The following is a 13,003-nucleotide window of genomic DNA, read 5'->3' as shown; positions in this document are numbered from 1 at the left end:
GACTATAATTGAGTTACAGACACGACCTTATTACGGCCCGGATGACCAATTACAGTCGGGAAAAAGAATTTTTCATCGGATGTTCTGGACTTTTGATCCATGTGTGCGCGCATTTCCCCACTGCAAGCCATTTGTGCAAGTGGATGAGACCTGGCTATATGGAAAATATACACAAATCTTACACAAATCTTACTTCTTGCGGTTGCTTAAGATGGCAACAGGAACGTGCTCCCGATAGCATTTGCCATCGTAGATAAGGAAAACATGGAATCGTGAGAATTTTTCCTTACCAACCTGCGGTGGTATGTTATTAGCAACGATAATATTTGCATCATCTCCGATAGAGGGAAAGGATTAATTGCTGCCATTAGACGTTCCAGTGTACCATGGAGATCCGTTTACTGCATTCGACATATCGCGGCTAACTTTCATCGAGATAATAAGAATGCAGACTGGAAGAGAGAAGTTTTGAAAATGGGTAAATGATTACCTTATATTTTCAATATAAGTTTTAATGTTTTAGGGCAATACTATAACTTATCTTTTTTTATACATATACAGCGCATGATTGCGACGTATATTTTTGCGGAGGTCGACGTTCACGTTGTGGGTGATTGTGACGACCAACATCCTCTTCAGTCCCAGGTGAGGGTGTCTGATACATAGAAGAAAAATCATATGGCTCGAATGGCATCGATGAACTTGAGCCGGGAGGAGTGCCATGCTGCGGTGGATACAACCCAATAAGAGGGGAGTACTGCAGCAGATAGGGGCCGGGGGTAATGCTATAATGCGGTGGATATGGGCCGGGAAAAGTGCTGTGCTGCGGTGGGCACGACCCAAATATATCAAACCCGTAATGGTATTCGCCCCCTGACTAGCCTGGGAAATAGTAATTGCCCGAAAAATCCGGATGATAAGAAGTATCGGCCGAATGTGAATGCGATGACGAGCCTGGTAAATAGTTATTGTTCTAGAAATCCAGATGATAAGAAGTATTAGTCGAATGTGAATACGATTGCTCAGACTCGGCCTCCGGCTCTGGGTCAAGCTCGGGATCTGGCTGCGGATCAGGCTGTAGATCAGGCTCTATATCGGCCACTAACTCATATGCCCCAGATCACTACACGTGTGGGGGGATTATAGTCGACTGCCCACCAAGTAAATATGGCTTCCCCATACTAGAGTACCATTGTATGTACTCTAATGATGGTCGCAAATCGAAAGAAATATCCATCTGAGGTTTTCGAGCCATCCGATTCTCCCACACCACAACAAATCTCCGGCGCGTAACCCCCAAATACTGTCCATGTTTCCCTCTCTTGTTGATGCCGTGAACCTCCCCCACCTGCATTGGCTAATCCGGGATATACTGGATGTAACCAAACTGTCGTAGTACTCGATCCCCGTCGTACCACTCGACTACATTAAAACTGATAATTAGTACGCTAGTACACCACAATTGAGAATCAACGTAGGCAGACGAGGGTATAATAGCTGCAATTTTTGGTCTACGATATGGCATCTATATAAACTGCATGATTAATACCATGGTTAAAATTTAACGCCGTTAAATAAGATATACAAAGTAATTACATGTCACGAATATTTGAATAGTTTACCACTTCCTCAGCATGTTGTTCAGTCATTAGACGATATATCGGGACAGTGTATGACCTCCTGATACCCGGATAAATACTCCATCTACGAAAATAATTTTCAAGTAAATATAGTATTGTTAGAATAGTACCATTATAAAGAAATTGTCAATTGCTAAAAAGTTAAATTTTATCACCTGTTAACTAGCGGAAATACGTATGGTTGGTGACTAACCGATGCCAAGAATGGCATCCGATAAAGAGCCCATGATTGCAACAATACAAGGCATCCACCCATGTCTACGTCATCAGGCTTTGTCGTCCGACAAAGTTATGATACAACATAGCCAGAACTGTGGAACCCCAACTATACGAGCGAACATTACGCAAATCAACTAGCAGAGGTAAATACTGGAGATAAACCTTGTTGTTGTTGGAATTGGGCATCAGTACACCCTCTATGATATGCATAATGTACGCTCGAGCTGCGCACACCAACTCTTCTTCAGTGGCATTAACTGATAAATGCTGAAAATTGGCTTTTAGCCATGTAAATTTCAACTCCAAAAAAGTAGAATCAGCATCGCCGGGCGAGGCTCCTAGTAGGCTATAACAAAGTGCAGCCGGCTCTGCTATTGCACTTACGCCCGTGACGGCATCCCCGTCGATTGGGAGCCCAAAGTGCAATGCAACATCCTCCAGAGTGACAGTGCACTCCCCACACGGCAAATGAAAAGTGTGAGTCTCCGGTCGCCAACGCTCGACCAATGCGGATATTAAATCATACCGCAAATCGAATGTCCGGGTCAATGCTGCTGACCCGAATCCAGCTAGCTCCAAGTAGGGCATTAGTCGCGCATCTGGGGAATATCCTAAACCATTGATCCGACCCATTAATACGCGGTATGAGTCCTGACAGTGTTAAATTACAGAAAATAGTTATAATAACATAATATATTTCCTTAAATTACGTAAATCTTTTTTTAATGGAACCCGTGATTAACAAATAACAATATTTTACCATATTATTAACTGTGTCACATATGTGAGGAACATCCTTCTTGATCAATGAAGCCATTGCGATGCCTGCAATTTCAAAATAAATTTCGATTATTAATTTTAATGTGTGATGGATTTTAAATATTTATTAGAATAACTAAAATTTATATATTGCTTTTAATTACAAAAAATAGCAAACGGTTTTTTCAACAACATATTTTTTGCTATACTACATTAAAAAAATAAATATATCCAATTCAAATACAAATATTTTTATTATAATTTAAAATATATAAAATAAGTAAAATATTTTGGTTTAAATATAATATATTTAATACACCCGGCATGTAGTTCAATATATTTTAATTTAATTTATTGGAAAATAAAAAATTTTCATATTTCTAAAATTTTTAAAGTTTTCGGATTCTATTTTTTAAAATATACTATTTTCGTATTTTATTTTTTATCTTATTTTAGTACATAATGTTTGAAATGTATTATTTTAGTGTTTTTAAAATAACCTTGATTTTGTCCCTTTGTTTATATTTCTAAAATATTTGGATTTTATTTTTTAAAATATACTATTTTCGTATTTTATTTTTTATCTTATTTTAGTACATAATGTTTCAAATGTATTATTTTAGTGTTTTTAAAATAACCCTGATTTTGTCCATTTGTTTGTATTTCTAAAATATTCAGATTTTATTTTTTAAAATATACTATTTTCGTATTTTATTTTTTATCTTATTTTAGTACACAATGTTTCAAATGTATTATTTTAGTGTTTTTTAAATAACCCTGATTTTGTCCCTTTGTTTGTATTTCTAAAATATTCGGATTTTATTTTTTAAAATATACTATTTTCGTATTTTATTTTTTATCTTATTTCAGTACATAATGTTTCAAATGTATTACTTTAGTGTTTTTTAAATAACCCTAATTTTGTCCCTTTGTTTGTATTTTCGGATTTTATTTTTTAAAATATACTATTTTTATATTTTATTTTTATCTTATTTTAATACATAATATTTCAAATGTATTATTTTAGTGTTTTTTAAATAACCCTAAATTTGTCCCTTTGTTTATATTTTTAAAATTTTCGGATTTTATTTTTTAAAATATACTATTTTCGTATTTCATTTTTTATATTATTTTTATACTATTTTTCGTATTTTATTGTATTTTTTTCATATTCTATTTCTATTCGTATTTTATTTTTTCACTAAGATATTTTTTTCATATTTTCTTTTTTATACTATTTTTGTAAAATAGTATAAAAACCACATCACATAAAAATAAAAAAATTAAAATAATCAGAATATAACCCAAAGAAATTTTATAAAAACTATATCTAATCAACCTGAAACACACTTAACAAATAAGTTACATAAAATAATAATAATAAAACGTTCTTTACACATTACATAAGCTTTTTTACTTCAATAAAAATTAAAAATAAATTAGGAATGAATGAATAAAAATATAAAATAAATACAAACATACCTTAATATCTCTTTTTAATCAAATAACACCTTGCAAAAAAATAAATTTATAAATTATATCTAAATTAAATCAAATTCAAATCAACAATAATAATAGTGTAGTGTCTAAAATACTTGCTTAAAAAAATTTACCCTTTTTTTCCTTCTTTTTCCTTCCCTCCCTCTTCTTCTCCTTCTCTTTTTTTTTCTTTTTCTTTTTCTTTTTTCTTCCCTTCCCTCACATCTGGTTGCTCCTTCTTATTCTCTTCTTTCTTTCTTTTCTCTCATTTCTTTTCTCTCCTTTCTTCCCCAAATGAGCTAGGGGACCATAATATATGGTCCCAAACATAGAAGAAGCCAAAACCCATGTGATTGAGAAGTCACATACGATGGCAGTGGAGCAGCGGTGCCGCCACTGGCACTGGCACCATCGGTACGGCCTATGGCAGGCCCACCACAAGTATATGCAGCCTTTTTTTTTGTTTCAGCTTTTTTTTTTCGTTTCAGCTTTTTTTTTAACAGTTTTGTGTCAGAGACCAGGGTGGTGCCGCCTCTGGCGGTGGCATGACCACCCTGGTCATACCATTTTCGTATATAAATTTAAAATTGTATTATTCAAGTTTTTTTTAATACCATATAGGTAAAAAAACCCTATATATATATTTTTTAAATTTTAATTTAATTTTAATTTTAATTTTATTTTATATATCAAATATAAATATTTAAAAACAAAAATATTAATTAATTACCTGTTTTAACCTTCTCGAGTGCTTCATAAAGAGCTGGTTTATGCTTTTTCTTCAATCACTGTACGTAAAAAGTACATGCAAAACAATGACATATATTATATAATCTCCAACAAAATATATATTTGAAAAGACTTAATTTTCCCATAAAAATATCATGGAATAAAATTAATCAAATAATTAATGTTATAGGCCTATTTTGGCCCAGTTACATTTTTACAAACCTTAATCCATAACCCAATTTAACCCATTTACAAAATAACCCAAATCCCTTGACCCATTTACAACTATTACCCCTAACCCATTTACAACACAACTAATTAACTAAACCCAACTTTAACCTACAACCCAATTACAAATAAACTTTAAACCCAAAACCATCAAACCCAACAACCCAATACCCTAACCCTAAGCTAACCCAACCAAAACCCTAGCCCCTAAATTCGGCTGACTCAACCACTTGCCCACCTGCCCTCTGACAGCACCACTCCCTGCACCACCTGTCACCTCCACCGTTTGCCCATTCCTTGCAATCAGACAAGATAGAAGCAATATAAAAAACAGTTGTAAAAGGGTTATAAAACCCGAATGAGATGCTGTAAAAAAAAGGGGTTGGATTTTGTATCAATACCAAGGATATTCTAATATACAAGCGGATTCAAAAAAAATATATAAGGAAAACACAAGAATAGCATCAATCCAGTAACCAAACACAAGCATCAAACATTAAGGTGATTTTTTTTAATTTTTTTTTCTATTTTAAATTTCGTTTTCAGACCATTTTTCCACCTATATATATATATATTAGAACATATTAACATAAAAAATTCAAAAAAAATTACCTTTTGAACTTCCGGCGACCGCACGCGGTGGCCGGCGTCGGCGACGCACGGTGGTCCGGTGACCGACCGGTGGCCGGCCTATGGCCGGTAGCCCCCTTCTCTCCTTTCCCCTGTCCCTCCTTTCTCTTCCTCTCCCTTCTTCTCTCTCTCTTTTTTTTACTTTTCTCCCTTCACAAATGAATTTTTTTTCTGAAAATAGGCCTATTTATAACCCTCCAAAACGACGTCGTTTTGGGGGCTGTACTTAAGCCCCAAAACGATGTCGTTTAAGCCTTTTAACCCGATTACCTGACCCGTTAGGGCTAGGATCCACGTGTTTTTGCAGAAGGGTCTAATTCCGCGAATGACCCTTCCGCTTTTAAGGTGTTCTACAATTTAGTTTGTATTTATTTATAAATTGACCCTAAAGTTTGTAGCGTTTCACAATTTAACCCCGTTCAATGCTGAGTGTTTTAAATGCCTGGGGAATTTGCTCTTTCACCCCCTGATATTTTCAGTGCATGTGCAATTCGGCCCTTCTTCCTTTATTTCCTTTCAAATTCGCCCCAAAATTTTGATTTTAATTCAATTTTAGTATTTTTTTTCATTTTATTTATTTATTTATTTTATTTTCGTTTTTTTATCATTCCTAATATTATTAATACTATTATTTCTATTATTATTATTGTTATTATTAATATTCTGGTTATTAAATATTATTATTTTAATGTATCCTTATTTCTAGTATTATTATTATATATAATATTAGTGTATGTTTTATATATGTATGTATATATATAGTATTATCTTAATTACTTTATTTTAATATTACTATTGTATTATATTTACTTTTTATATTTCATCATTATTTCTAGTATGGCTATTATTATTAATCTTAGTGTATGTTTTATTATATATGTATGTATATACATTTTTATATACAGTATTATTTTAATTACTTTATTCTAATAATATTATATTATTATTATTATTATTATATCATATTTAGATATATATGTATATATATGTATATTTATTTTAAAATGTCTCGTTTTTTTTACTATTATGTACATATGTATTTATTATTATATTTATTATTATATCATTTACTTTCACTATTATTTTTATTTTTTTATCATTATTATACATATATGCGTATAGATATTTTTAAGTACTTATTATAAAAATATTATTTTCTCATTATATTATTATGCATATTATTTTACTCATTTCTTCATTATTTTTATTTTTATTTTTTTATTTTAATACTCTTATTTAGGTTTTTTAAAAATATTATATTTTTTTCATATATCATGTATTTTTTTATATTATATTATTCGTATATTTTATTGTATTATATATATATATTTTTAATTATATTATGTATGTATTTGTAAGTATCATACTATTCATATATTTTATTGTTATTTCATATATATATATTTATATTATTAGTTGTATATATATTTTTTATACTATTCATGTATGTATTTTTTATATTATCCTTATTATTGTTATTAATATTAGTATATGTATATATATTTAATATATATAAAAGTACATATTTATGTGACATTATTAATAGGTGTTTTCAACATTATTATTATGTATGTATATATTATGTAAATTTTTTAACATTATGCATTTTTATATATTATGCATATATTTTAACATTACTAGTTATATTTTTACTATCTTAGGTATATACTTCAAACACTATATATGGTATATTTCTAACACTATTACTATTTATATATATATTTTACGTACATACTCTTAATATCATTATTATGTATATACATTCATTATTTCCATTTCATGTTTAATTCTAGTATTACGTTTAATATCGCATATATCTTTATCATTTTTAATATTATCGTCACCCTTATATTTGCTTCAATATGTTTCTAACTCTTTCTATTATTTATTTTTATTTCATATTAATTTGCTTTGCATTATTTCAAAAATCTTATTCTTGTTTTCTAATTAATTTCAATACATGAGGCAACATATCGGTTTAACACTAAGTCGCCGATTTCATCGCTATGTTGGGTGAACATCAATCGACTCGTGTTAAAACGATATATCCTTCTCAAAAATAAAAAAAATTGAAAATTCTTGTGTTCCAATCAGATCACTATTAAATTTTATATTGAACTCGTATTTTTGAAAATCAAGACAACGCGTGTTTTACAAGATACCGATTTTGGGCGTCATGAGGGTGCTAATACCTTCCTCGTGCGTAACCAACTCCCGAACCCTAATTTTTCTCTGATTTTAACGTAGACCTAAGCCCAGTTTTCTTTTGTATTCAAAAATATTTCAAAAAATGGACTTATTAGGTGCCCGATCACATCTAAGAAAAAGGATCGGTGGCGACTCCCTTTTTGTTATAAGAATCGAACCTCGGTTTTTTCAAGTTTTCACTAAATCGCCACAATTAGCGACCAAGCTAAAAATTTTTATGTCGCTACAATTAATTTTATCAATTCATATAATGACACTTAAAAAATGGTATATAATAGGAAGAACTGGAGGTTTCCATGGACCGAGTCGAGCCCTAATAAAATTTTAAGTTTGATGAATTGACTTGAGTACAGTTCAAAATTTTGATTTAATTTTTTGTTTAAGTCCAAGCTTAACCCAACCTAACCCAACAATATTGATTATGTTATTTTTTATATAAAAAAATTAAAAAAATATATAATACATCAAATACATTAAAAAATTAAAAATAAATTTAAAAAATGTGTATAATTAAATAACATTAAGAAAAGTGCAACTGAACAAGTAAATGACTTTAAAATAATAACAAAATTAACAATAAAACAAGAGTTATACAATATCCAAACAATAACAACAAAATAATAGCAATATAATAGTAAAATGGTAGCAAAATAATGGAAAAACAACAGCAAAATAGCATGGTTCTTTATTGCAAATTCAGGTCGGGCAAAAAAAAATTGCCTAAAACCCAACCCGTTTTTTAGATGAACATTTTTTTTTGCCTAATCTCATTTTTCAAACTTATATTTTTACGCAAACATTTTCACTTTTCAGATAGATCTTCAGGTCGAACCGAATAACTCTATTCATAAACATCTCTAGAAACAAGATAAAAGGTAAGGTTTACAAATACTAAAATTTTCAAGGACGGCTAAACTTTGAATTCTGAAACAAAGCGAAACCAAGGCTGGTAGAAGCCTTAGCTTCTTTGATTAAATAAAATTAGTTCAATTTTAATCCTCTTAATAAGTTTAAAATATCACTAAATGAATCGATTTAGTTAAGCTCTGGCATGTGAAAGGCATGTTCAATGAGGATAAATTTCATTATAAAAGTAAAAGAAGTAAAAAAAAAAAAAATACCTTGCCTAGCATGTGAACGGCATGTTCAATGAGGATTGAAACAACAATAATACAAAAACACACCACTGCAACAGCCCATGTTGGTGTCTCTTCCAATGAACGTGCTTTAGTATCAACCACCGGCGACGAGGGCGCCATTTTTGTGCTCATTTTTCAAGCTTTCTGCAACTCAAACTACTTCAGAAATTCTCTCTATATAGATCATATTCTTCTTGGATAAATTTTTTAAATTTAAATGTTTAGATACAAAATAATAGGTTATTTATAGAATTGAGTTGCTTGCCATAATGAAGAGAAAATCATAGAAACTTCCAAAACTAAAAGACTTTGTAATAAGAAACTTCCAAAACGCCTCTTTCCCATCACCTTCGCTTTAGTTTTACGAGAATCGCCAAACAATAGCGCAGCCGGCTGCGCCTTGCACCTTAAAATGAAAATTTTTTTTTTATATTTTTATATTTTTAAAAAATTTATATTAATAAAAATAAAATTGTATTTTGACTCCTCATAAAAATAATAAAAAATAATTAATTTGTTAAAAATTATAAAGATGTATGCTACTTAAATGGTGGAATTGTATTCTTACTATCGTAAAATTTAAAATTTAATTTGTACCCCTTAAAAGAAATTTCTGCCTTCGCCCCTAGGTTAACTACCTCGTTAGTTATTTTAAATAAGGGTAATTTTTATTTTAATTATTCAAAAATATAATTTAATTACCATTGTTAAAAGATTTATCAAACTGATCATCAATTATTTAGGTTGTGTTTAACAATGCTGTGAAGAAGCACTTTTGGAAGAAAAGTTGTGCTAAACAAACAACTTTTGGTTGTTATTTTTGGCTTTTCAAAAACACTTTTGGTCAAATGGAAAAGCTAAAATTTGTAGCTTTTCTTCTCCCAAAAGTACTTTTGAGTGCTTAAGTACTTTTTCACCCGTCATTCCTTTCCCTTCTTTTTTTTATTTTCGGTTGCAAAGAAGGAAAAAACATGTTATTTCGTAATATTATTTTTAAAATAATACAAATGTGTTAATATTTAATTACAAATATTTAATGATTATATTTAAATATTTAAAATATAATTTATATATTCTAATTACGTTTTATAAATTTCTTAAAAATATTTAAAATTTATATTCATACTAACATATCATAATATTAACTAATTTGAATATTATATAAATGCATATTTGTTAATCTATAATACCATGTCTAAATTAGACATTTTATTTCTCAAAAGCATTTTTTTATGGCAATACTAAATTCTTAAATCTTAAATCAAACTTTTCAAAAATACTTCTCCACATCACTTTTCAAAAGTAATGCTAAATTAGCCTGTCTGGATATAACTACGTGAGTTTGATATTATATTGGATTAATATAAAAAAAATTGAAATCAATTTATCTTAAATCATTAACGCAATAGATTGAATTAGCTAAAATTTATTTTGGTATCCTTTATGTTTGTTTTACTATTCATGTTCAGGGTTTATGGTTGCTCCTCCCAACAATATCATCTTCAAAGTTTAAACCTGTCTCTCCTTGAAAATATAATATGACTTACCATTGTACCTAACACTTATTAATGAACTAATTAATTATTTTATTATATATTTTATATAATATAAATAAAATAGGCATATAATAAAATTATTATATCGCATTTATATTATATAATTGGAAATATTTTGTACACGTGTTGTAAATTTTTAACTCCACAAGTAAGATTGAGATTTCATCACGTCCTTTTTTTTAAATTTTAAATACAATTTAAGGATACATGGTGGAATCTCAACTTATTTGTGGAGTTAAAAGTTTTCACAACTAGTGTACCAAATAATTATTTTATATAAGTAATATATAATTCCAATATGAAAACACAATTTGAAAGAAAATAGTTAAATTCATCTGATGACTCGTTTTTAATCGATTTCAATTTTTGTAATTAAATTAATTTGATTGATTTTATAATGGAATTAATTTTTTTCTCGATGTTGGTGCTTAAGGATACAAATAAACTTATAAGAAATTAACGAAGGTTTCAAAATATTGTAATCCTGCCACTTTGTTTAGGATTCTATTCACCTCACTTATATTTTAGTATGTAAAAAAGTTACAAGCAAATGAACATTGAAGATATAATGAAGCCAAATGTCTGTCGACATTTTGTACTAACAAAAATAATCCATTGAGCATTGAACATTAAGCGAAGCATGGCATAGCAAGAGTATCAAAATAAAAAAAATAAAAAAAAACTTTTGTGGCAATTCTTTATAGAATAATATTTAAATATTAAAAGATGGATAATAAGGTAAATTCTTTTTCTAAAGATTTTTTTGTGTGTACAATGCAAACGAAATTCCACTCCTATTTATAGGAGTTTTCATGAATTTTCATAGAGACGTAACTATTCAAGAGATGCCTATTTGGATAACACATTTATTCATTATATATTACTTGAATAATTATAACCAAGAGACACAATTCATCACTATGAGTAATGACAATTTTTTATTAATAACCAAGTGGCATAATTTTTTGTTATTTATATTTTTCATTTGCAATTAGAGGTGCTCATGGGTTGGGTCAGACGAGGTTTAGGTTGGGTCTAAGCATTATATTAATATATTTTATGCTTGCCCAAGCCTATCTCGACCCGAAATATGGGCCTAAAAGTTTGCCCCATATTATTTTTACAATTTTATATTATTTTAATTTAATATTTTTATTTATTAAAATTTTTTATATTATCATTTTAACATTATTTTAATATTTACATTAAAATAGTATTATATATTTAGTATAGGTTTATTTTTAATGTGTTATAAATAACATAACATAAAGTATTACAAACTTAAAAAAACGGGTTGGACCAGGCTTGGGCTTGAGCTTAAACCTGGAATATTCAAGTCCGAGTCTGACCTATATTTTAAACAGAACCCTTTCAAATTTCAAACAAATGACCCGACCCATAAATCAAACGTTATATATATTTAAAAATGCTTCATTAGAAAAATATTTTGTGATTTTCAATTTAAAAAAATTTAGATCAAAATAATGGATTATTTATTGCTTGCCATAATGGAGAGGAAACCATAGAAAAATTCCAAAAAGACGTGACTTTGTCACCGATGAGAGTGACTGTGGACATAAGCACCTCCTCTCCCTGACCTTTCCGCCTTAGCCTTACAAGGTTGACCAGATGTTGATGATGAAAAGGTTAATTAAAATATATCTAAGTTTTTTTTCATATATTTAAAATTTATTCTCTTTAATTTTTATTTTTTAAAATTTAAAATTTGGGTCTAATTATTAAAATCGTTAAAAAAATTTTATCAAACGTACGAAGAGTGTAGAGACTTGATGCATATTTTTATTTTAATGATGAGATATGATGTTGGCCGAGAAATAATAATAACAATAATGATGATAATGATGGCAGAGCAACGACATCCTTGTAGCTGAGCACAGGGATAGCTTTAGAGAAAAAAAGAAAAGGAAGGAAATTGTTTTTTTTTAACTGTTTGAAAATTATTTTTTTAAAATACTTTTGACTTGAAAAAGGTCATCTAAATGACGTCGTTTTGTCGTGGCCCTAAACGCCCCAAAACAGTGTCATTTCGGGCCCGACCCGGATTCCCTTAGGATCCGCGTGTTTTTAAATGGGAGGGTCTAATTGCCGCTTTGGCCCTTCCGCTTTTTTGCTATTTTTCAATTTCGTCCTACAACTTATTATTTTTACTTCTATTTTCGCCCTTTTATTTTACTCTTGTGCAATTTGGTTCTCTTAACCCATTGATGATCCCTCCGGGAATGGCACGTGTAAATGGGGTTGGGACGATTGCCCTCCGAGTCCCTGTATTTTCCATTTTATTTTAATTTAGTCCTTTATATTTTATTTTCTTGTAATTTAGACTTTAAATTTTGTTATGTTTTCAATTTAATCCTTTGTTTCCCCTTTTTCTTATTTATTTCACAATTTGTTCTTT

General features: G+C 29.4%; 1 long non-coding RNA gene and 1 pseudogene across 1 annotated transcript; both read right to left on the bottom strand.

Annotated features, from left to right (window-relative positions):
* LOC107941435 (MLO-like protein 12) overlaps positions 1 to 9,336 on the bottom strand; it is a 40,282-nt pseudogene extending 30,946 nt beyond the window's left edge.
* On the bottom strand, positions 4,964 to 6,289 carry LOC121230759 (uncharacterized). The gene is made up of 2 exons (XR_005928882.1): positions 5,667 to 6,289; positions 4,964 to 5,350 (listed from the first exon to the last, which is right to left on the bottom strand). It is a non-coding gene; the product is annotated as an uncharacterized lncRNA (long non-coding RNA).
* Positions 9,337 to 13,003: the final 3,667 nt, after the last annotated feature.

This window comes from Gossypium hirsutum, chromosome A06 (assembly GCF_007990345.1).
Source record: "Gossypium hirsutum isolate 1008001.06 chromosome A06, Gossypium_hirsutum_v2.1, whole genome shotgun sequence".
Lineage (NCBI taxonomy): Eukaryota > Viridiplantae > Streptophyta > Magnoliopsida > Malvales > Malvaceae > Gossypium > Gossypium hirsutum.
Note: the sequence above shows the minus strand (reverse complement) of the source record. Positions and strands in the feature narration are given on the sequence as shown.